The sequence below is a fragment of the Martes martes genome, assembly GCF_963455335.1.
Source record: "Martes martes genome assembly, chromosome: 6".
In the NCBI taxonomy this organism is placed as follows: Eukaryota; Metazoa; Chordata; class Mammalia; order Carnivora; family Mustelidae; genus Martes; species Martes martes.
The window spans coordinates 38,450,494-38,478,210 of NC_137893.1; positions in this window are offsets into that span (position 1 = coordinate 38,450,494).

The window sequence follows — 27,717 nt, forward strand, 5'->3', positions numbered from 1 at the left end:
CACAAGAAGGGAGAGTGGGAGAGAGAAAAGCAGGCTTCCCGCAGAACAGGGAGCCCTATGTGGAGCTTGATCCCAGGACCCTGGGATCATGACCTGAGCTGAAGGCAGATGCTTAACGACTGAGCCACCAGGTGCCCACTTCTATGATTCTTACTTAGCTTAAGGGTATTTATAAATTCAGAGTGTTCAGCAGATCATGATAGCTTTTTGTGAGCTTCAAGATTTTTTTTCTCACCTAAACATTGAATTTTGTTACATGTGAAGTTCCCTTTGAGCTTTGAAAGAGGGCTAGAGTAATAAGAAGGAGCATTCTGACATCATAAAAATAATGCAGAGCTTTCCTTTATCACATACTCTTTGTTTTTCCACATCACAAAAGCATAAAGCTCCTTGATTCATGCTTTATGCTTTCTCACGGTAATAAAAATTTTAAAACATCCCATTTTAAGATATTATGTAACTACTGATTTCTTTTTCCCACATTATTGAATATTTGTTTATTTCACTTCCTGTTTCAAAACCGGCTATTGGTAAGTTACCTCCTTACCCAGCTCTAGAGCTATTCTTTCCCAGCATCTGAATATACACAGAAAGTAAGCATCTGATACCTCCTACCTGCAACAAAATTGTTATAAAATTTGTCTTTGAAATAAAATATACATACAGGAAAATAAAGAGATGGGTAATGTTTTGTACGGTCTTTACACTGAAATAGAGATAAAGTACTAGAAGACCAGAAGGCTAATCTATTTCAAATGCTTGATATGCTGGTGATTGAAGACAAAGTCCAATTTGCTAAAAATAAATCCTAAAAATGTCTTACGTTGCTTTAGTAATACATATTCAGAGTACAGTTATGTGGTTTCATGTAACTGAGATTTCCAAACATTATTTTTGCACTGTTGGTCATCATTTTGTGTTGTTTGTGTGCCTGTTATCACCACAGTTTTCTGCTGTTTCTTCTGAAGCCATTTGCAAATGGCAGACAGTACTGTAGAGAGGTGTTTATTTTCTCTAGTCAGCTCTATTAAATTATGGCACTTATATGGTTGGTTTTCTATGAAATATGTAGTTTTGGCTTATTTTTAATTTGACATCATCTTAACTGCCCATCCCCCTGCTGGGGAATTAGATTAACGATTGTCTGCACTGGTGCCTGGTTCATCCAAAGTCATTCTGGTACAGAATTACCACAGAGATGTACATGGCCTTGGGCAAGTCATTTAGCTTCTCTGTACTCTCCTTTCTTTGTTTATAAAATGGGGATTAAATGGCCTTTCTCTACCTACCTATCAGGAGTGCTTTAGATACAATTAGATAATAGACTTGAAAATACGAGGAGAGTTCGTAATAAAGCATGATAATCTAGTCTAAGGAACTCAAGTAGGAAAACATATGTATAGAAGCTTTTAAGGAGATTTGTGTGTGTGTGTGTGGCTAGTTACATTCATAAATCAATTTGCTATCAAAAGAAAAAAAATGTTGGTTTGAGAGTATAATGAAACCTTTTCTATTTGTTATAAAAATGCTTCATACCCAGTCAACATGATTTTTAAAAAGATACATTCTGGATTAAAGTGAGCTTTTGTAACTTAAATCTTTAGAGTGGCAAATGATCTATGTCAGAGCCAGGCTGGAAACTCTAGGGGATCTTCCGTGACTTATGGAGGTATAGAATTTTTTTTTTTTTTTTTTTTTTTAATAGAGGGACAGACTTTTGGTGGAGAAGACCATTAGGTAGTCATTCTTTACAGATAGGGAAGGATCTCATGAAAAGCTTCTAAAACAGAAAATTCAGGAAAAACCTTAAAAGATCAATTCTTGGGGAAACACTGATTGGTAGAAGACAAGCATCAGATTTTCAAACAACAATGCCATACTCGCTTCTGATTTTTGTTTCTATTTTTTTTTTTTTTTCTAAGCAGTTAGGAAAAGCTAAAGAAAAGCAGAGAAATTCAAAGGGCAAATGTGATCTTTGCCGAAGTGATTGGTTTCTTTTTCTAGATGAAGACCAAAGTTTAAAATGAAGCATATGGGCAAGGACTTTTAACACAAGAGGAAATCAGAGAGGGAGCAAATCATAAGAGACCCATAATCAAATATAACAAACTGAGGATTGATTGAGGGGAGGTGGGTGAGGAATGGGGTAACTGGTTGATGGACATTAAGAAGGGCCTGTGATGTAATGAGCACTGGATATTATATAAGACTGATGAATCACTGACCTCTACCTCTGAAACCAGTAATACATTATATGTTCATTAATTGAATTTAAATAAAAATAAATAAATAAAAATTAAAAAAAAAAGATGAAGTTCATTTGATACAGCGAAGTATACTGGATTCATGATAGAGGCTCACTTAATGAAAATGAGGGCAAGTTAAATCTACCATAGCCTGGAAGAAAATCATGGTTAAGTTAAGCAATAAATGACAGCAATTAAAGATAATGAAATGGAAACACAATAATATGTAGGTATTCGTATATGGTGTAAAACCCAATTATGTAGAATTTAAGTATGGTATACTTACTATGGTTTCAGTTATTTTCTTAAGGAGTTCACCTTTTATTGAAGAAGCATGGAGATATGAAAATCGTGCTTTGATATTTGATTAACCATACCTAGAGAAATTATTTGAGATTTATTCTAAGGATGCATATCTGGGTAAAGCCTGTCTATCAGCTTCCCTCCCTGAAATGCAGTAACCATTCTAGTCACATAAATAGGAAGGTGGATGCAATGGACAATTTTACCAAGACAAGGGTAATCACCTAGATTTTTAAAAAAGAGTGGACACAAACTCTTGTAATTCTTTTTTTTTTTTTAAGATTTTATTTATTTATTTGACAGTCAGAAATCACAAGTAGGCAGAGAAGCAGGCAGAGAGAGAGAGGAGGAAGCAGGCTCCCTGCTGAGCAGAGAGCCTGACATGGGGCTCGATCCCAAGACCCTGGGATCATGACCTGAGCTGAAGGCAGAGGCTTTAACCCACTGAGCCATCCAGGCGCCCCAACTCTTGTAATTCTAATAATAAAATTCTAAAGACTTCTTTGAAGATTATCTTAGTTTACTGGGTTTTTATTTACCTTTTCTTCTGTAATCTTGTTGTCCATTTCATTAGGCAGATTGACAATATCTGAAATTGATTTAAAATAGTTTCTTAGAACCTGTTTAATGATTCTGAAAAGAGTTTCCAATTTCCTTTTGTTGTTTTAAGACACAAAAAATTCTTTGTTGTAAATAGCTACAACAAACAAAAATTAAGATAACTATAACATAAAAGCAAGAATCTTGTATGATTTATATATGTGTGCTTGTTTGTCTTACACACTTGAAAACTAATTTCTAGAGAGCAGAGGTAATAATTTACATTGTTCTTCCATAAAAATAAACAATCTGCACTGAAGTCTTTATTTGCAAAACAAATGAAACAAAAACCAAAATCCCTCAGATATCATAGATTGAATAAAATATGCTTTAAAGACACAGTAAGATGGACTTTGAGGGCTTGTTTTTGATCATCTGACGTAGGAATAGACCATCTTCTGTATATACCAATTGTTGTCTGATTGCTAAAAGAACTAACATTTAAAATTTAATAGATGCATATAAATGTATACCATGAATTCCTACAGAGTGTATAAATGATGTAGAATATATGGTTTAACAATCACTTGTTTAAAATATTTCTTTATTATTTTATTTTTTAATTTTCATTGAGATGTTTTCTATCATAGAGAGAGTTTATAGATCTAGAATATTTCTAGCATCTCATATGCCCCCTCCCAATCAATAACCTCCAAATGCAATCTTGTCCTGATTTCTGTCACAATGGATGAATTTTGCCTGCTCTTAAACTCCATGTAAATGGAATCTCATGGTGCTGTTTTATGGCTGGCTTTTTTGGTTCAGCATTCTTTGGGAGCATATCAGTTATCTATAGCTGTGTAACAGATTACCTCCCAAAATTTAGCAGCTTAAAATTATAGTGAACATGTATGAGCTTACAGTTTCTGGAAGTCAGGATTCCCCGAGCATTTTGCCCACATGGTTCCAGCCTATGATTATGAACCTTTGCAGTTGCAAGAAATTTTCAGGTTGTGTTGCCATTATACTTAGAACATAGAAAAGAAAAGAAGGGATCATGGTGTACAGGAAAGACCACACACAAGGAGAAAGAAAACTGATGTAGATGGGAAATATTTATCATTCTTTGTGTCTAAAATTTAAAAAGTAGGGTACTGTCAGGATAAATTGAATACTTTTAACCAAAGATGACTGAAATTCCTCATACAACACATTGTCAGAAACACTTCAGACATAACTTTTCTTTCTTTAATTTTACTGAATTTTCCCCTTCTAATCTGTTATTTCTCCTTGTTAAGATGTATTTAATTTCTAGTAAGAATCACTATACATTTGATTTTCTCTCTTCTCTCCCCCGCCCCCAAAATCTCTCCTCCTTGAGCTTCCTGCTGGCAGTATCATTGATAATCACAAAGGATAAAAGTTTAAAAATTTCAGTCTAACTTTGAGTGCTTTATGAACATGGATTTGTAAATGAGCCAGCTTATGACAAAAAAAAAAAAAATTAAATCTGGTAGCAAGTTTGTGAAGCAAATTAACTGGGGGCCAAATTTAGCCTTCTAAACTCATTTCATTTGCACCTCAGCTTGGACTTAAGCCATTAGCACAGCAGGAAAAAGCAATGGTTATGCACCAGGCCACCAGCACTTCCATGCATAAGATTTTGCAGAATGACAGAAATAATGAATGTAATTAAAACAGCATGTAGCCAAGAAAAAATAATTAGTATACAAGTTGGATGGCTCTGGGAGGCCCATGACATGACAAAAACATTTTTAAGGATTTTAATGACATCCTAAACTAGTTTAGTTTCCAAATAAGAGCTCAAGTATCATAATATTTGAGGAAAGAATCTTCCTAATAATTATTTTCAAGCTGTAGACTTAAGGTGTTCTGGTTTTAATAACTTCAGTTTTAATCTCAAGTTTTTCCCACTTACTCTTTAAATGATACCTATAAATTATTTAATTATTATATTCAAGAAGAAGGAGTAATATAAATGCCCTACAGTCATAAAGTGATAAAAGTTAGTTGAGATTTTTGGAAGTTGTCACTAATGAAATTTGAAAGTGTACTTTTTTCATAATTACAAATCAAATTTAAACACCAATCCTAAATTATTTATTTTTAATCATACAGGCTATAATTTTTAAAAGGTTTTTAATCTTGAAAGACAAAGATAGAAATCTGAACTTCCTCCAGGGAGATTGTTTTGAAAAATCAAGTCAAGCACCACTGATAACAGTGTTAATTCTTTAAAATCACTAAAATGGAGTACATTCTGAGAAGAGGAAGTCCCTAAAGATAGAAGGCACATATATATTATAGACAACTCTTTTCACTTTTTAGAATTAAAAAAATACTAGTTGTTAAAGATATAACTTTACAATGTAGGACACCTTTTATTCTCTAACTTAACTATTAATACACAATATTTTGTTATCTTTTTTTTAATATATCTGGTTTCTGGAGAAAAACCTAAAATAACTTCTATTTTTTTTTTTGCACACTTTTTAGAATTCTAAGAAATTACAATATAAAATAAAAACAAGTTGGCTGTGACTATTGAAAGTGTGTCAAAGTAGATAGAATTTGATCTGGTCTTTAAGTAAATTGCAGAATGATTGCAAGGCAACAGGAAAGTTTGTCACATGTCTAGAGATAGAATTAGTGAAGATAAAGGAAACTCAAGATTTGGGCCTTGAATATCTAAGAGAATAATAATGCTGCTGACAGATATATATACAGTACATTATATTTGCTGGGAAAATGATGAAAGTAAGATGTTGAGGTTGAAGTAATCATGAGGCATTTAGGATGAAATGTTTAGTAGATCTTTGAATGTAGGACAGGGTACAAAGTGAAGACCTCAGAGATGACAGTTGTTTACAAAGCCATTTGCTAAAAGGTATTACTCAACAATACTACTGTGGTTAAGTTCATATTTCAAATGATCAACATCCAAATCCTTTTTAAAAGGGGGGGGGAGGAGAAAAGATGGTGGAGGAGTAGAGTACCCTATTTCAACCAGTCCCCTAAATTGAGCTAGATACCTACCAGACCATTCTGAACATCCACACAATCATCCTGAGATGTAAGAAGATAAATCTGGATTTCTACAAACAGAACCTCTCTGGCAGTTGATCTCAAGGTATGAAGTGGGGAGCCATGATTCTGCAGGCAGATATGGGAAGATAAATGGAAGGGGGAGGGAGCCTCCTGGATCTTGCACTGGAGCACAAAAGCCTCTCATGCTGGGGACCAGGCACAGTCCCACAGACTGGTAGTGACAGGGAAGGGACTTTAGGGCAGCCCCTCAGACTGAAACCTGGAGCTTCAGGGACATGCGTGAGAACAGGGGGCAGCTTGCAGTTTTTGGAAGCACAAAGGGCAGAGACATGCCCAGAGCTGGAAACAGAGGTTGGGAGTGCTGCTGTGGGGCACATAACCCAGGATACTGTGGTTCTTAGCAGCACAGACAGAAGTGAAGACAGGGTGGTCTGGAGAGCTCAGTGAAGAGCAGACTGTGATCTGTCTGTTCTGAGACAGATGTTTGGATATGGCCATTTCTGCTCTGACTCTTGGAAGATATTCAGAAAGTCATCAGGGAAAATCGCCAGATCAAAAAAAGCCAAAAAAAAAAGAAAAAATTGCTTTTTCACTGAGCCTCCACTACCCCTGCAATAGGGGCAGGGCAACTCTACTCAAACAGGGTTGCCTGAGTAGCAGCACAGCAGGCCCTCCCCCAGAAGACAAGCTGGAAGAACAAGAGGCTGACAACCTTAAAGTCCCTATAAAACAGGTGCATCTTGCTTGGGTTGTGGTCAATAATTTGGACTCTGTACATTCCCTCAACCACCCCTTAACAGAATGACTAAGAGGAGGAACCCCCAACAAAGGAAAGATTTAGAGACCATGGCTTCTGCCACAGAACTAATGGATACAGATATAACCAAGATGTCAGAAATTGACTTCAGAATAACAATTGTCAAGGTAATATCTAGGATTGAAAAAAATATTAACAATAGTATAGAATCTCTAAGGACAAAATGAGATCTAATCAGGCCGAACTTAAAAATACTATGAATGAAATGTAGTCTAAGTTCTTCTTCTTCTGCCAGGCAGAAGAATAAATTAGTGAGATAGAGGATAAGATGATAGAAAAGAAGGAAATTGTGGGGCCCCTGGGTGGCTCAATGGGTTGAAGCCTCTGCCTTCAGCTTGGATCATGGTCTCAGGGTTCTGGGATCGAGCCCTGCATTGGGCTCTCTGCTCAGTGGGGAGGCTGCTTCCCCCCCTCTCTCTGCCTGCCTCTCTGCCTACTTGTGATCTCTGTCAAATAAATAAATAAATAATCTTAAAAACAAAAACAAAAACAAAAACAGTTAAGCAAAAAAAAAAAAAAAAGAAAGAAAGAAAGAAAGAAAGAAAAGAAAAAAAGGGAATTGCGATGGCATGGGAAAAACAAATTTAAAGCCAAGGAATCAAACTGGGAGAGATAAGTGACTCAGTGAAATGTTCCAATATCAGAATTATTGGGATCCCTGAGTGGATGGAGAGAAGGAGAGAGGTCTTGATGATGTATTTGAACAAATTGTGTCTGAGAATTTCCCTAATCTGGGGAAGGAAACAAGCATCTGTGTTCAAGAGGCAGAGAGGACCTCTCCCAAGATCAATGAGAACAGACAAATGCCCCAACATATAATAGTACAATTTGCAAATTTTAGATCCAAGAAAACAATCTTGAAAGTGCCAGGAGGAAGAGATCTCTTATGTATAGAGGGAGGAACATCAGAAATGTCAAACCTGTCCACAGAGACCTGGCAAGTCAGAAAGGCCTGGCAAGACATATTCAAGGTACTAAATAAGAAGAACATACAGCCAAAAATACTTTATCCAGTAAGGCTGTCATTCAGAATGAATGGAGACACAAGGAGCTTCCAAGACTGGCAGAATCTGGAAGAATATGTGACCACCAAGCCGCCCTGCAAGAAATATTAAGGGGAGTTCTATAAAAGAAGAAAGACCCCACGAGGTGATACAAAACAGAAATTTACAGAGACAATCTATAGAAATAAGGACTTCACAGACAACATGATGACAATAAACCATATCTTTCAATAATCACTCTTAATGTGAATGACCTAAATGCTCCCACGAAATGGCACAGGGCCGCAGATTGGATAAAAAGATGACCTGTCCATATGGTGTCTATAAGAGACTCATTCTGAACCTAAAGATACATCCAGACTGAAAGTGAAGGGATAGAGAACAGTTTTTTCATGCCAAGGGACCTCAAAAGAAAGCTGGGATAACAATATTTATATCAGACAAATTAGATTTGAAGCTAAAGACTGTAGTTAGAGATACAGAAGGACACTATATCATGCTTAAAGGGTCTGTCCAACAAAAGGATCTAACAGTTGTAAATATCTATGTCCCCAACATGGAAGTATTCGACTACATAAGTCAACCGTTAACCAAAATAAAGAGACATATTGATAATGATATGCTAATAGGAGGGGACCTAAACGCTCCACTTTCAGCAACAGACAGATCACCTAAGCAGAAAATCAACAAAGAAACAAGAGCTTTGAATGACACACTGGACCAGATAGACCTCATCAATATATACAGAACATCCCCCCTTAAAACGACAGAATACTCATTCTTCTCAAACACACATGGAAGTTTCTCCAGAATAAACCACATACTGAGTAACCAATCAGGTCTCAACCAATATCAAAGATTGAGATTATTTCCTGTATATTCTCAGACCAAAATGCTTTGAAACTGGAATTCAATCACAAGAAAAAAATTTGGAAGAAATTCAAAACTTGGAAGCTAAAGGCCAACCTACTTAAGAATGTTTGGGTCAACCAGGAAATTAAAGAACTTAAACATTCATGGAAACCAATGAGAATGAAGCACATCAGTCCAAAACCTATGGGATACTGCAAAGGCAGTCCTAAGGGGGAAATACATAGTCATCCAAGCCTCACCCAAAGAAAATAGAAAAAATCCTGAATACACAAATGAACTTTACACATTAAATAATTGGAGAAAGAACAACAAGTAAATCCTAAGCCACACATAAGAAGAGAAATAATATTAGAGCAGAGATCAATGAATTAGAAACGAGAAATACAGTAGAGTAGATCAACAAAACAAGGGGCACCTGGGTGGCTTAGTCCTTAAAGTATTATCAACAAATATATGCCAGTAAATTAAGCAACCTGGAAGAAATAGATGCCTTCCAGGAAACCTATAAACTATGACTGAAACAGGAAGAAATTGGCAACCTAAATAGACCAATAGCCAGAAACAAGATTGAAGCATGATCAAAAATTTCCCAAAAAACAAGAATCCAGGGCCTAATGGATTCCTTAGGGGAATTCTACCAAAGAGTTGAAGAAGAAATAATACCTATTCTCCTGAAACTGTTTCAAAAAATAGAAGCAGAAGGAAGACTTCTAAACTCATTCAATGAGACCAGCATTACCTTGATCCCCAAACCAGTTAAAGACCCCATCAAGAAGGAGAATTATAGATCAATATGCCTGATGAATATGGGTGCCAAAATTCTCAACAAGGTCCTAAGTAATAAGAAAAGGATTATCCATCACTATCAGGTGGGATTTATCCCTGGGATGCAAGGGTGCTTCAACATTTGCACATCAATCGATGTGATAGAACACATAAAGAAGAGAAGAGACAGGAATCACATGGTCCTCTCAATTGATGCAGAAAAAGCATGTGACAAAATACAGCATCCTTTCCTGATTAAAACTCTTCAGAATGTAGGAATTGAGGGAACATTCCCAATTTCATGAAACCGTATATGAAAAGCCCACAGTGAATATCATTCTCAATGGGGGAAAGCTGAGAATATTTCCGTTAAGATCAGGAACACAATAAAGATGCCCACTCTCACCACTGTTGTTCAACATAGTTCTGGAAGTCCTAGCAACAACAATCAGACAACAAAAAGAAATAAAAGGTATTTGAATTCGCAAAAAAGAAGTCAAACTCTCTCTTTGCAGATGACATGATACTTTATGTGGAAAACTCAAAAGACTCCACCTCCAAATTACTAGAACTCATGCAGCAGTTCAGGAATGTGGCAGGATACAAAATCAATATACAGAAATCAGTTGCTTTCCTATACACTAACAATGTAACTGTAGGAAGAGAAATTAGGGAATTAACTCCATTTACAATACCACCAAAAACCTTAGGATACCTTGGACTATACCTAATCAAAGAGGTATAAGATCTATACTCTAGAAACTACAGAACTCTTATAACAGAAACTGAAGAAGACACAAAAATATGGAAAAACATTCCATGCTCATAGATCAGACAAATAAACACTGTTAAAATGTCTATGCTGCCCAGAGCAATCTATACTTTTAATGCCATCCCATTCAAAATACCAATGGCATTTTTCAAAGTACTGGAACAAATGATCCTAAAATTTGTATGGAACTAGAAAAGACATGAACTGCTAAGGAAAGGTTGAAGAAGAAGAAGAAGAAGAAGAAGAAGAAGAAGAAGAAGAAGAAGAAGAAGAAGAAGAAGAAGAAGAAGAAGAAGAAGAAGAAGGAGAAGAAGAAGGAGAAGAAGAAGGAGGAGGAGGAGGAGGAAAGCTGGGAGCATCACATTACCTGATTTCAAGCTATATTACAAAGCTGATCACCAGGACAGCATGGCACTGGCACAAAAACAGACACAGAGACCAGTGGAACAGAGTAGAGAGCCCAGATATGGACCCTCAACTAATTTTCAGCAAAGCAGAAAAAAATAATCAATGGAAAAAAGACAGTCTCTTCAATAAATGGTGCTGGGAAAATTGGACAGCTATGCACAGAAGAATGAAACTCGACCATTCTCTTATACCATATACAAAGATAAACTCTAAATGGATGAAATATCTCAATGTGAGCCAGGAATCCATAAAAATCCTAGAGGAAAATAGGCAACAACCTTCTCAACATCAGCCACAGCAAATTTTTTCAAAACATGTCTCCAAGGGCAAGGGAAACAAAAGTGAAAATGAACTTCTGGGACTTCATCAAAGTAAAAAACTTTTGCATAGTAAAGGAAGTAGTCACTAGAACAAAGAGGCAACCCATGGAACTGGAGAAAATATTTGCAAATGACTCTATAGATAAAGGGCTTGTATCCAAGATCTATAAAGAACTTCTCAAACTCAATTCCCAAAATACAAGTAATCAAGTCAACAAATGGGCAGAAGACATGAACAGACACTTCTCCAAAGAAGACATACAAATGGATAATAGACACATGAAAAAATGTTCAACATCATTAGCCATCACGGAAATTCAAATCAAAACCACATTGAGATACCACCTTATACCAGTTAGAATGGCGAAAATTGACAGACAAGAAACAACAAATGTTAGAGAGGTTGTGGAGAAAGGGGAACCCTTTTACGCTGTTGGTGGGAATGCAAGTTGGTACAGCCAATTTGGAAAACAGTGTGGGGGTTCCTCCAAAAGTTAAAAATATAACTATTCTATTACCCAGCAACTGCAATACTGGGTATTTACCCCAAAGATACAGATGTCGTGAAAAGAAGGGCCTTATGCACCCCAATGTTCATAGCAACAATGTCCACAATAGACAAACTGTGGAAGGAGCTTAGATGCCCTTCAACAGACAAATCAATAAAGAAGATGTGGCCCATATATACAATGGAATATTACTCAGCCATCGGAAAGGATGAATATCCAACTTTTGCATCAACATGGATGGGACTGGAGGAGCTTATGCTAAGTGAAATGAGTCAAACAGAGAAAAACAATTATCATATGGCTTCACTTTTTGGAGAACCTAAGGAATAGCATGGAGGACATTAGGAGAAAGAAAGGGGAAATGAAGGGGAGAAATCAGTTGGGAGGACAAATCATGAGAGACTATGGACTCCAGAAATCAAACTGAAGGTTTTAGAGGGGCAGGGGGTAGAGGGATGGGTGAGTCCAGTGATGGGTATTAAGCAGGGCACATATTGCACTGGGGGTTATATAAAAACAACGAATCATGGAAAACTACATCAAAAACTAATGATGTTTTGTATGATGACTAAAATAACATAATAAAAAGAATTATTAAAAAAAAGACAGAATCATGTATACAGACAATTTTTTAAAGTATCACATAAATATAACAACTACATATTACATAAATAATATGTAATTATATATATAATATGTATATATGCATTTTATAATATAAAATATATATTTATATAATATTAAATTACATATATAAAATGTAATATATAGTATAAGTAATAACACATACAAATGTAATAACAATAATTACATTTTAAGTACTCTTCGACAAGACAGTGGCATTGCTTCACTTTGCCTGTAAGAAATAAGTAATTTTATATTTACATATAAAATTTAAGATTTCAGTTCAGAATAATTATTTATAATCATACCAGCTATAATTGTTATTTTTAATGTTAAGAAGGAGTAAAATCCAAATTTTTTTGAAAAAATGATTTGTCAGATATCAGAAAGTGAGCCCCATGGAGCACAGCATGGATCTGCTTCACCCATTCTTCCCAAATCAAACTTACAGATGTAAAATGTAGGCAGCATAGTGATTTGTGCTTTTTGAAGTGTAAGTTGCATACTGTGCTGCCTTTAAACAATGAGTGCTATAAAACATCTCACAGAGTCCCTGCCCTCTAGAAGATCACAGTCTAATGAGAGAGAAAGTCATACTTAACTGTGAACAAGTACTATGGGAAGACATCGAAGTCACATTGCATTAAAAGTTAAAAAAAAAAAAAAAATTAAAGTAATAGTCCTGGGATCCTACCTAGCTCATTTATGCTTTTAATTCACAAGATGTTGGTTTTATTCACAAAGCTCTTTTTATCTGTCAACATAATTTCTGGCATTTTATTCTATGCTTGTATCTAGTTTATATAAGAGAGGTTCTCTTGAGGATGTATTTGGCAAGAGAAATTTTTTGTGATAGTGTTCCTTTTTAAGTGATAAAATGACTATTTGTGACTTTTATTAATTTTTCCCTATAAATCACTGCCAAGGATTTCCTAGTTTGAATAATTTGGTTATTGTTTATTATATGATCTCTTGGTATCTGACCTTGAAGTTTTAGTGAATATCTATGTATGTAAGAACTGAAATAGTTGAAGTATAATAATCATTCTACAAAAGCACAGGTACAAAAACACCTAAATAACATGTTTTTACTCTGTCTTGTTGGAACTGGTCATTTATTTATTGTAAGTAGGGGTTTTAACTGAAACAAATTATCAGTGGCTAATGGTCTATTTGGCAGAGCTCATGGCCAGCATTATTTTGGCCACATTTGATTAGGATGTGGGACCTTAGAAAGCCAGGGGACCCTTAACTAATTGTTATTAACAGTCTGTGCACTGCATATAATAATGAATAAAACTGGATCAGAAGATGTTTTGATAAAAGTAAGAGCTAAAGAGAATTAGAGTTATCAACTTCTCAAATATGGTTGAGATAAATGTGGTCTAAACAGCACCTGGAGATCTATATACGTTTCTATCAACCCTATTTCTGAAATGCCTTGGGAAAAAGGAAACTGATTTAAAAAGCAAGAGCTGTAAGGATTTATTTTGGAAATCAGTTACACGGCAGATGTAAAGACTGAAGCATACTAGAAGTCATCAATTCATCAATTGCACACACGATTCAACTTGGAGCATACTTTTTACAATCTATGGCCTTATTAACATGTTACAATGATTTAACAAATGAGAAGAAATGTCTGGTCAAGTGGACAGTACAGTTATATGTACTTCTGGATATGGATATAGACATGATATTAAGATTAATATTTGGTACTATAATTTGTCTTAACTCTGACAAAACGTACCCATGCACTAAATGCAAGTGTGGCCTAATTTTTGAGGAAAGGGAAAGGAAGGGAAGGGAGGGTGGGGTAGGAAAGGAAAAGAAAGAGAAAACAATACCATGGCCATCTTTAAAGTAGGTTTGCAACTTGGCAGGAAATGGATAGTGGAAATCACGACTACTTAAATATGTTTTTCTTAGTAGTAGTGTTTTCCTGTTGTACAAAACACCTAAAAACAACAGGGAATAACAGATTAGATATAATTTTCTCAGTTTGGCTAAACACTAGTAAAAAGTCATTAATTTCCAATCAGGCTGTGAATAAGAAGGGGTTGGCATTTATGTGATTTCCAACATTGCCTTAGGAATAAAATATACATTATTCATTGGCCAAGACCCAACAAAATTCTTCAAATAAAAATAAATGACTAGCTTTGTTTCAAGTAACATCAAAAATTCAGGATGTTGTATACATGCTACTCTACCTGCTTCTAATTATACTGATATGGATGATTTAGTAAACTAAAACAGTATTTCAGAAATGGTGAACTTAAATTAAAAAAAATTATTATAACAAATGTGCGTATAATTATCATATTGATCTAACTCATTTATGGAAGATTCTGGTAGAAAAAAATAAGGTTACTAAGTAGGCTAATATATGTTTCTCAAAGCAAAGACCAACTAACAACTCTGTTGACCTCTCTTCTTTGCGAATATAACTGCAGCTTTTAATTTTTTTATGATTTTTATTTATTTATTTGTTTTAGAGAGAGAGAGAAAGTGCTAGGGGGAGCAGGTTTAATTTTTTTTATGATTTTTATTTATTTATTTTAGAGAGAGAGAAAGTGCTAGGGGGAGGGGCAAAGGGAGAAGGAGAGAGAGAATCTCAAGCAGACTCCTCACTGAGTGCAGAGCGTGATGCAGGGATGCAGGACTTGATTTCACAACCCTGAGACTATACCATGAGCCAAAATCAAGAGTTGGGTGCTTAACCACAGAGGTGCCCTCAACTGCAACTTTTAAAATGCCAGTTATGGGCACCAGGGTGCTCTGTAGGTTAAGCATTGGGCTGTTGATTTTGGCTCAAGTCATGATCGCAGCATCCTGGGAACAGGCCTAGGATCGAGCCCTGCACTCATTGGGGAATCTGCTGTCATCCCCTCCCTCCTCTCCCTGTGCTCCCCCCTTGAAAACAAATAAATGAGTATTTTTTTAAAAATGCTGTTACAATCACCAGTTCTTAATTTTCTAGGCATAGATATATTTTAAATATTGGTACTATTTATTAATATTCTTATGTGTTTTATTATTTGTCATTTTTAATTTCAATGAATGTAATGATTTTTATATGTTAAATGGTATCATATAGACATATAGACAAAGTATATCCCTAAGAATCTACATTAATTTGCAAAATTATAACAACGTGAACTCAACAGCTTTGTTTTGAAAGCTCTCACGGTTAATAACAGCCCAAATGAAAGATATATTGAAATACACTTAGGATTCTCAACTCCATTAAGTGGAATTGGTACTAGTGAATCCCCAAGAAATACCAAATACATCATACTAAAGCTCTCAAAACAGATAGATATTTGCTTACTCCATAAATATATTTGTTATATCTGCATTAATAAATGAATAACTCAGATGTTAAAACACAGTTTATTATTATGAACCTGGGCCTACTTGAATAAATTAGATCTGAAACTCTATAATCTATAGATTATAGTAGAAAACAGAAAGATGGCTGCTTTCATAATAAAGTTGTATAAAAGCTATGATAATGATTAGGTTGACTACAGTTTATATTTGAATTGTTTTATTCTAAAAATCGACCTACTAGGAGAAGTCATGATAGGCTGTGACTATTGGCTGTGAAATTCTTACTGTTAACAACATTGATCTTTGCTATGCATTACTCATACATATATGTTTGTCAGATTGGAAACGTGTTTCAGTGTAATCAAAAGTTTAGAAATAAAATTGGAATAAACAGAATGGAAAGGATGTCTAGGTCTAGGTCAGAAGACAGCCCGAATTGTCTTGAGCAATTTCTCCAGGTCTGACCCTTCACTATTAGAAACTAAGTGAAAGTGATATTCACATGCTAAAAAGTTGAGGCCTTTTACCAGATGTGAGCAGATTGAAGAAAACCAATGAGGCCTGGAAAAGAGCTGCTTTGATTGAGAAGCAGCTAAAAGCTGCGTAAACAAAGTAGGGGTGACCTTGGCTGAGTCGCATAACAGGAAACGTAAACTAGATCACATGTCCTCATGGTTAACAGGGGAAAGTCAAATTATAACAATATTTTAGACAACAAAGTATCCAGGAATGATCTTCATACCCTGTTTTGGGATAAATACCAGGACAAAGAGAACTCTATGCAAACATGAAAGTATTAGTAAACTGGAAAAAAAGAAAAAAAGATACAGAGTAGGAATTGTAAAAATACTTTGCAAGATAAAAAGCAGAAATCATTCTTAAAAGTAAATATGTGCTTATTTTTTTAATGCTCTACTATCTAATGCAGTGTATTTGTTAAAGTACCTACATCGTACTTTCAGTAGAATATGATAAAATATAGACTACACAGAAACAAAAAGAATCTATAATTTTGATCAAGGACAAAAGTCTAAGGTGAAAGGAGAATTAACCTACATGAGGAAAGTTGGTAAGTAAACTTTTCTTTTCTTTCCTTTTTTCTTCTTTTCTTTTCTTCTCTCTTTATTAAACTCTATTTCAAGAGGAGAGCCTTGAGAGTAATGAACAAAGTCTGGATGAATTCTTTTCAACCTAACCCTACTTGATACTTATTATTTTTGTTCCTCCTGAAATGTGATAAGATAGTCAACCTCCGCTTTTGTGGAACAAGTTTTAATCCTTTTCATGTCTATATTCTTAAAAAGCTATGGTAATAAGTATAATTCTTTGAGGAAAAATACGTTTTCCTCAAAGTCTTTGAGGAAAAATAATTCTTTGAGGAAAAATAGATTTTAAATCCATCAACTTTTTTTAAAAGATTTTATTTATTTATTTGACACAGAGAGAGAGAGAGAGAGATCACAAGGAGGCAGAGAGGCAGGCAGAGAGAGAGGGGGAAACAGACTCCCTGCTGAGCAGAGAGCCTGATGTGGGGCTCAATCCCAGGACTCTGAGATCATGACCTGAGCCGAAGGCAGAGGCTTAACTCCCTGAGCCACCCAGGCGTCCCTAAATCCATCAGTTTTTAATGACTCAAAATACCAAGTATTAGAAAGAGAAGAAATGAAAAATAGGACAATCATCTGAAAATGATATTAAATAATTACTTTTGAATGAATGAAGAAAATTATGTCATTCATCTATGATTGGCTAGTCCTTCAAAGTACCAAGTAAAAAAAAGTCAAATGCAGAAAATACTGGATTTACACACACAAAATTCTATAGTAAATATAATGGCTTGTAGCTCACAGTGTTTGATGAAGAGTATTGATTGCTACACTTGATATTTTATAGACATGTCATTCCTATAATATTAGAAAGTATCTTTGAAATTATTTATCTTAAATTTCTCATCATATTTCATATTATAAATTTCTCATACTTTTTGTGGCATATAAAATGTCTTATGCCTTAGCTAGCTATTGAGGTATATGATTGTGACTTTCACATTGTCTTCTAATTTCAAAACTGATTCTTTTTCCTATTCCCTCAGCAAAGCCATTGCTGGAATTTTCACTTTCCAGGTTACTTTTCTCTAAAATCAGTGCTTCCTTTGAGTAAGCCAGTCTCCATTCTTCACAGATAAAGATCCCACACTAGCTTGGCATTTAAAGTAACCTATGGCCTGACCTCACGTTATCTTTCCAACTTCAATCCCTAATTCTCACATTAACAGGATCTTTTTCTGGGGTCTAACTATAGGGTGTGTGTGTTATCAAGCACACCTTTTAAAATACCTCCTTATTTGCTTATAGCATTGATCTTCTGACCTGAGTGTCCTTCCCATTTTACCAGCCTCCTTCTGCACACACATTTCTCTCTCTCTCTCTCTCTCTCTCTCACCCACGCACATACACACTTAATAATCTCTCAAAATATCCAAAAAAAAAAAGAAGCTATTTTCTCTTAGGAATCCTTACCAGATATTTTATGTACACATTGATTTATTTCTTCTCTGAGAATTTATTCATTATACAGTGCATTTAACAAGGAATCATGTACTATTTTATTATCTTTCTTAACACTTGCTTTCAATCATTATTTAACTATATCTATGCTCAGTTTTCCTGTCTGGGTTTCATTTCCCCAAGTGGAGTGTAAACTCTTTGAGCAGAGGGAAAATTAAATTATACCTTACTTGTTCTATCCTCGATACCCTTGTCCAAAAAAAAAAAAAAAAAAAAAAATTGAAAACACATTTGTTAACTTATTGACATTATCCAGGCTTCAGAATAACATACTACTAGTTGGGGTGAAAAAATAACTTTACATATCCCGTTAGAATTGGTAAGCATCAGGCATTACATTTAGAAGAAACTTGAATTATTCAACTTAAAGTTACTAAACTATGAACTGCTCTGCAGAAAAGCCAAAGGTGTAAGTGCAGCCATGTATAATGTCGCTGTAGGTTAACGATGAAATAGATCTTTTCCACATTTTCAGGGAAAGCATTTGTGAAAAGATGTATTGCTCCAAGTTGGAAATCTATATTCTGCGACAGCTGCTGACTAGTAATGAGATCTAATGAGCTGTCTCTTTATTGGAAAAAATAACATTTGCAATAACAGCCCCTTTGCAAATTGTAAAAGAGTATGGGAGTGCAGATATAACCCCAAGTTGATAGGGGTATATTCATGTCAATGTCATTTCAATTCAAATCTAAGTTTCTGTTCTCATTTAAAGTAAGGTACTGTACACTCAATGTGAAAATCAACTCCTTTTTTCCTTTAATAGCCCTTGGCTATAAATTTAGTTTCTTTCATGTAATATTAACATAACACTGATGCCAATATTATCATAGTAAACTTAAGGCAAATAAGTTTAAACAATGATAAACTTTTCAGATTTCATTTCCAAGTTTAACAGAAAGCTGTTGTCCTTTCTCATTGTTTTCAGCTAATATTCAGAGTTCATTGTTTGAAATTATTATACTGATAAATGAATGGCCTTCCCCTTCTACTACTCCACAACCCCCAACACACATAAAAAGACAACTGTGATCAGTACTACATTAAAATTTTTGAAAACTGATGGTAGTTTACATTATCTTGGAATGCCTCAAGGCTCAGATTAAAATCATTTAAAGAAGCAGTGGTAGCAGAGATAATTGATTTTGAGAATATAAAAAAATCTAATATTTAGCATAATGAAAATAGAGGTGTTATCAAAAAGTTGTCAACAAAATGCAGTTTCTTCTTTTAAAAAAAATTGCTTTACCCTTGATTCACATTTAAATCATAGAAATTTGAATGCACAAAACATATAGTACTGAACAAAAATTTTTATGGCTTCCATTGCTCTATCGTACAATGTATTTTATGTTATTGATATTATGTATTGGTAATGATTCCTAGACCCAATGCAACCTTCCCCTTTTCTTTCCCATTAGGGGAGAAAGGCTGCATTATCCTTAAAGTTACTTGTTCTACTTGTTCTCCGATTCTCATGTCTTCAGCTTTTTTCTGGGATGTTTCTCTCTGCTTTATTCCCTCAGTCTTCTGTATTTTCAACATGACCACATCCACTGGCTCTCAAATCACCTCTTTGCTATACTTTAATATTTCCTATGCTTAAAAAAAAAAAAAAAAAAAAAAAAAAACTTACCAAAAAAAAAAAATCCACAAAAAACTCCTACTCTATTTTTCCAAATCAGAAATGAACCATTACTGGGTTCATTTCAAAAAACAAACAAACAAAAAAACTAGAAAGCTCTATATTTTCTATTTCCACATATGTCTCTTCCACTTACTCTTCAGTCTACTCCTCAATATTTTGTAATTCCTTCCTCTAAGAAATCAATCTCTCAATTCATTTTAAATACATAAATTTTGGAATTCCTCAGCAAGGCTTAACGTTGTGGATCACTCTCTGACTTGGCTTCAGTATCAGCATATTCTCCTGCTTATCTTTCTCTAATTTAGGATCCTCTTCAATCATATTTTTCAGAGTCCTTTTTGTCTCATCCCTTAAATGTCATTGCTTTTAAGATTCTATTCTGGGCACTTTTTTCCCTTTATTCTTCAAATTCTTCCTAGAATGATTACTTGAATTCTCACCACTTATGATCCAACTACTGAACACCCTCTTCTATCTGCCCAGATCTGATGTGTCTCTAGAGCATCAGAAACATCTAACATCAACAGGGGATATCAACAGCTCCACACTCAATGTATTCAGCTCTTTGTTTATAGGCCTCCTTTCCCCCCACAGTTTGCTCAGGTTTTTCTCTGTTAAGAAATGCCTTCACAATTGAATTAGCTTCTCACGCCAGAAAACCTTGACTATTCCTTCTCCGCAGTATTCTCCCACATTCAGTAAAATCACTAAACTCTGTCCGTTGAATCTTCCAGATATCCCTCATATTTGTCAGCTTTCTTGTCCCATACTACTACCCTAATTCATCTGACCAACAAATCCCACCACTTATTCAAGTTTGTGGATCAGCATAATAATTGTCATCCTCTGGTCAAGTGACCACAAGGGACCAAAGTGATCTACCTAAACACTAACCTGATTATGTTATTTATCTCCTTAAAGTTATACCATTATTTTTTGTGTCTTAGGCTAAAGCCCAGATTTTTAAGTTGACTTCATACTCCTTTAGACCCCTCTCAAGATCACTCACTTTGTTTCTGAAAGGTCACATGTTATTTTTGCAAAGGTTCATGTGCATCCTTTTCACTTAAAAATGAGTTGCCCCTCCATATTCACCTAGAAAAAATTAAGTAAAAGTAATTACAAAAAATGTATTAAGCATCTACTATCACAGGCTGTGGATCGTACTTGCCTTAGCACATCTGGCTAATTGAAGCAGGAATTTGAACCTAGTTTTTTCTTGATTTCAAATTCAGAACAATGTCACTTCCTTAAGGAAACCTTTATAAGACTTCAAAATTGATATTGCCTGTTTATATTTTTCCAGAGCAGCCAATACTTTCATTAACATAGCACTTATCACTTTAATATAGTTACCTTTTAAATTATTTGTGCCCTTGCATGAGGCCCTACAATCTCCAATGTCTGTTTTGTTCACCATTGTACTTCCTAAAATAGTGCTTTGAAAATTATTGTCATTAAATACACAAGCTTTAAGATATTGAGGAGGAAGCACAAGTCAGCCAACCCATTTCCACCCAACACATTCCAGCCAACACATTTCCACCCAAATCTCCAACTTGAATCTTAAGGTAAGAGCAGATTTTAAATGAGTAATTAGCGACTTTCATCATCAAGCACTATGCCGGGCATTTGTTGTCCCAATTTCTTCTAAAAACAATATCCCCCCTCATTTGCAGAATTGCCTTTTCCTCACTCTATGTGATTCTTGTGTAGCTGCCAATCATAATACTTGACCTTCCTGACCACAGGGGCAAGGGGGTGGTGGAAATCTAGCCAGTCATAGTATTTATTATTCTGACCACCCATTTTGGCTCTGGGTGTGTATATAACCTATGCCACTCTAATCAAAGTCTAATGTCTAGATAATGAAATGGAAAAGCTCCTTGCATCATTCAAAGCTCTAATAGAAATACTATAATTTCCTTAAGGGGAAAATGAATCTTTTAAAATATCTCTCTTAGGGCCAGAGAGTTAAGTTTGGAGAACATGCAGCCAAGACCAATACTCAAACCATGCCACAAAACTACTCCAGCAGAGACTGCACAGAAGCCCCCTTGTCATTTCCCTAGGATAGGCTTGGAAAATAGTTGGTACTTGGTAAATACTCACAAAGTGTCCATTATACTAATGGATGTCATAATCTACCATACTGCCCCAGAAAGCTAGAACAAATGGCTCCAATGTAACCAGAAACAGATTCTGCCTAGGACCTGTTTCTTCACATCACCATCTTCTGAAGCAATAGGACTACACATTCTTGATAGAACCTAGCTTCAAGGGAGGCTGGAAAATGAGTCTTCAGCTTTTATGGTACAACTTACAATAGGGGAAGTTCCCCTCAAAAATGGCGAGTGTTTGAATGTTTCTGTGTATCAGTGAAGCATAGTAATCACTAACTCTTTATTTCTTATACAGGATTACTAAATTTCATGATGATATAGGTAGGTTCTTTTTACCCAATACTCAGAGGAAACCATACATAGTAGGATATTGAACCAATAGACAGAAAGAAAACACAAAGAGACCTAAAGATATCATTTAGCTTTGGAATTCTTAGGCTACCTTATTTATGGGTTTCATACACATGCCCTCCCCCAACACACACACACTGCACTCCTTTTATTAGTTTTAATTGCATATTTATCCCTTGTAAACAGGAATGTTCCAACTGAAAAAAATATTTGTGATGGTTAATTTTTTTTAAGATTTTATTTATTTATTTGAGAGAGAGAGCAGAGAGAGAAAGTGAAAGGGAGAAACAGACCCCCTGCTGAGCAGAGAGCCTGATGTGGGGCATGAGATGAGGACTTGAGCCCAAAGGTAGTTGCTTAACCAACTGAGCCACCCAGGTACCCCTTGTGATGGTTAATTTTATGTGTCAAATTGTCTGGGCTATGGTGTGAAAAAATATGTGGTCAAACATTATTCTGGATGTTTTTGTAAGACTGTTTTTGGATGAGATTAACATTTAAATAGTTGGTTTTGACCAAAAGAAATTGACCTCCATAACATGAATGGGCTTCATCTAATCAGTTGAAGACCTTGATAGAACAAAGAAGGACTGCCACTTAGCGAGAAGGAATTCTGCAAACAGATTACCTGTAGACTTAGACTGTGCTCTTCTCTGGGTCTTTGGCCTGCTAGACTACACCATCAGATTTTGGACTCACCAGGCCTCCCCAATTACATGAGTCAACTTCTTAAAACACATCCTTTCTATCTATATATTATAATGGTTAATTTAATGTGTCAACTTCACTGTGCCAGGGTTGCTTAGATATATGGTAAAAGATTATTTTTGGTGGGCCAGTGAGGGTGTTTTTATGAGATTAACACTTAACTTTGTAGACTGAGTAAAGCAGATTACCCTTCATAGTGTGTGTGTGTGTGTGTGTGTGTGTGTGTGTGTTTGGCGGGGTGGGGGGTGGCACTCGTCTAATCAGTTGAAGACCTAAATAGACCAAAAAGGCTTACTTTCCTCCCAGAAAGAGAGAATTCTTTCTGCCTCATGGCTTTCGAACTGAGACACTGGCTTCTTCCTACCTTTGGACTGGAAATGAAATATTGGCTCTTCCTGGGTCTTATACCTTCTTGGCCTTTGAAGTGGAACTAAAGCATTGGCATATATGTGTGTGTGCATATAAACATATATATCCTATTATATATTGTATATTTATACAAGCTATTATATATGTGTACACACACATATCCTATTTTTTGTCTAGTAATATTTTTTAGACAATTATTTTATTTTAGACAATTATTTAGACAAATATTTTTTGTCACGTAATACAATATTCTACTGAGGAAATTGTTAATGGTAGAGATAGGAATGTTTAAAGCAAATATTACTTTATATGTTATAGAAAAGTAATCCCCTTTGCATGAAAAACATAGAAACCTTATTCATCTTCTAGTTCCCTACAAGATAGCAGCAATTTCAGATGTTAGGTGGTTAAATATGCTCAAAGGGAAAGGCCTTGTTTTAGGGAAAGGGAATTCTGTGGACTGGCTTTGGTCTTAGTTCATTTAGACTGCTGTAACAAAAATACATATTGGGTGACTTAACAACAAATACTTTTTTTTCACAGCTCTGGAGGCAAGGCAGCCCAGGATGATGGCACCGGCAGATCTGGTGTCTGGTGAGAGCCACTTTCTGGTTCATAAACAGTTGTCTTATTGCTGTGTCCTCCCATTGTGGAAGAAATAAGGGAGCTCTTTGAAATTTCTTTTATAAGGGCACCAATTTCATTCATGAGGGCTCCATATTCAAGACCTAATAACTTCCCAAAGGCCTCACCCTTCCCCATTAGGTCCCCCAAAGCTCTTAATATGATTACATTGAGAATTAGGTTTCAACATATGAATTCAAGTCTACAAGTCTACAGCAACCTTCTATTCTTATGTGTCTAACTGGCCCACTGCTACACACAACAGAGTTTGTATTTCAAATCAAAGAGTAAATGCCATCAACTATATCTACTCTGGGCTCCTAATCAGGTATGTTCATCATGAGCTCTCAAGTTGTAGAGTTTGATTGAATGGTGATCATACAACTAATGCAAAATATTTGGGAAATAAATGGACACGTCAGGATTTCTAAATTTTTCTACATCAGAATTGTTCAACTTTTCCAGTTGTATAAGAGTCCCCATAGCACTTGGGGCTATGACCTTAATATGTGCCATATGAAGTGAGGCTGATGGAAATTTTGGAGTGAAGTACATGTGAATAGGAGTTCTTGGAAAATGTACTCTACCATTTACTACCTTAGATAGCATTTATTAAGACAAGTTTCAATGTTTATGTTAAATCTTTGACTTTTTTTTTTCTTTATGCAGTTATTTATTTTTTTATTCAACAAATATCTGGAGGAAAGCCACTTAGTGCTTAGTTTTTTTGGAAATAATCATTTTAATTCCAGGGTAAGCTTATGGACTAATCATTTTTAACTAGAGCATCCAATAAAATTAATCAGAGTAAAATTTTTACCAGAGTGAAAATTATTTCTCTAGTACCAGAATTCAACATCATTCAGTTGTAAGGATTTGCTGAAACCTTTAAAATATATTGAAAATATTCTAAAGCCAAATATCTAATGATCTGCTTTAATTTGATAGCTCAGGTTTCTTATAGGTATAAAATAATAGTTTATACAGAGAAAAAACAAAATATTTAATTTATATTCAGCTTTGTAGTATATACATATGGGGAGCAGTGGCAGTTTATCAGATTACAATATGCCCAAGAGATTAAATGTTAAAATCCAAATAAAACAAAACACATTGTTACCATGAAATCTGATTGATTTTCTTCCTTATCACTACCCTAATCAATAAATGGTAGAAGGGAATTTTGATTACTACTGACATAATAATAAAATATAAATTTTGTTAATAACAAAATACTGAACATTATAAACAAGGGACACTTTTTGAAATAGGTACATTGTTTTCTCCAGTTTATAGAAGGAAAATCTAAGACTTAGAAAAATTAAGTAACAACCCCTCAGCTATAGAGTTTGTTAGTGTCAGAACCATGATTCAAACTCATTCTGTCTAACAGAGCCTAGGTTCACTATTAACCAATGTCTTGTTGCCTACCCACTTGATCTTGAAGGTGAGTCAGACAATTTTTGGAGACAAGCATCAAGATCCACTTTAGGGGAGAAAGATGTTTTGAAAGGCAGCATTGACCTCCTTCCTCCCCAACTCCTCACTCCCAGCAAAGGAGCAAGAATAAAGACAAAGTAGTTGAGAATAAGAAGGGTTTGTTGGTGGGTTTTTCAATCTTTAAACTAAGGGACTCAAGAGATCTAGAGTAATGAAATGGGCAACACGAAGAAGATTTAGTAGTTTTTCCCATTCAGCTTCTAAGGATGGCACAACAGAGGTTCCCTAATGTAAGGTGGTGAAAGTTCTGAACCCTTAGCTACCACATGGGAAAACTAAGACCATGTATGTTGTTGGACAGTCCTGAGCATGTGTTTCAATAGGGAAAAAAAAAAAAATATATATATATATATATATATGTATATATATATAGACAGAGAGAGAGAGAGAGAGAAACTGTTCTCTCTCTCTCCCTGACAGAGAAAGAGAAATCACCAGTTGACCTTTACAAACTCATCATTAGTTTGCAAGTATCTCTAGGTGGTGAGAAACTGGGAATGATATGGTGCTAAACCATACTTCGGTGGTAAAGAGCAAGCTTCTCTGTGTTCACAGTTGGCAGGAAAACAATGTTTTGGTTCTCAGTAAAAGGTAGTAAAAGAATAATCAGCTTCTAATGGAGAGATAAGTTCCAACAGTGATAGCATCCAGAGCAATAGCAATATTTACAAAAGCAAAGCAATTCAAGATCACAAATAGTACGCCCAGTCTGTGCTTGGCACCACTGATTGGTGCTAAGCAGTATTTGGAATTGGAAGGTTAAGATGGAAGAAAGCATTTCTTTCTCCTGAATGGAGATTCAGAAGATGACACTTGAGAATGCTTTCTTTCCTTTTTCTTCCCAGGTATGTTCATGGGAGAAACTTGATTATTATTATTTTTTTAATCAAGAGAATGGAGAGATTTTCAGGACTGGGGCAGTTATTAGTTTTCAATTTAGCTTAATTCCCAGCATAGTGAATAACCAAAGGGAAAGAACTATTTAGAAAATTCAGTAGACTTCCTGATAGGATATGGTATTAACTGTAATTTAGGAGGGGTCTCTAGGCGGCTTATTTGGTTATGCATCCAACTCTTCCTTTTGGTTCAGGTCCTGAGTTCGGGATCCTGAGATTGAGTCCTGTGTCTCAGGCTCCGTGCTCAGTGTAGAGTCTGCTTAAGACTGTCTCTCCTCCCTCTTCCCCTCCCCTCCCCCAAATAAATGAATAAGTCTTTAAAAATTAAATAAATAAATAAATAAATAAATAAATAACTACAATTTGGGAATCTGTGGTGTCCTAGTAAGGAAAGATTTGGGCAATTTTGACGTGATCCCAAACTGCTAGAAGGGAGACACGTTAATTTGTTCACTTCCCATGTATTTATAGACTGTTGTTTAGAGTCATGGAGATGGGTAAATCATGAATCTTGCCCTCAGGGAGTTCATGGAATGGTGACAGAGTTCAGTACATAAATAAATGACTATAGAACAATGTGATTATGTGCTAGAAGGTTTGAAAAAAGCATCATTAAAGCCAGATATAAAAGAGAACTTATTTTGCTTGTGGTATTATGTTTTAGCAAAGCTGAAATAAAAGTTTGTGCAGAGAGATAACATAATCAAGACCTACCTGATATGTGTTTTCTCTTTTCTAAAATTAAGATTTAGAGTAAAAAGTGTCAGAAAAATTTACTAGTAGATCTTTCTTTAATTTGTTCCATCACCTACTTCTATTACTCATGTGATCTTCCATCTGGTGATAGAGAAGGAAAGAGAAATAGATGAGATCTTTGGGTATTTGGTTTTTTTGACTGAGTACATTTTTATTAATTTTTATTAATTTACTTTTTAATTTTTATTAATTTAAACAAATATTTGTTTAATGCCTAATATAGGTAAGTATGTCATTTTAGGATTGAGAATACATCAGTGAACAAAAAAATTTATATAAATATATAATATTTATATTATATGTAAAATATATGTATCTTATATATATCTTTTTATATATACCATATATATGGTATGATAAATATGATGATTACTTCTATGGGGAAAAGTGTTGTTATTTTACATAATATTACTTTATATTAGGTGGTATTTGAGCAGATACCTGAGGCAAATGAAGAACTGAGTATGAGGATTTCTGCGGAAGAGTATTTCAGAGAAAGGGAACAACAAGTGCAAAGGCAATAAGTGGGAAAAGTTCTCCTTTGTTCCAAGAACAGCAGGCGGTCATTGTGACTGGGACAGAATGACTA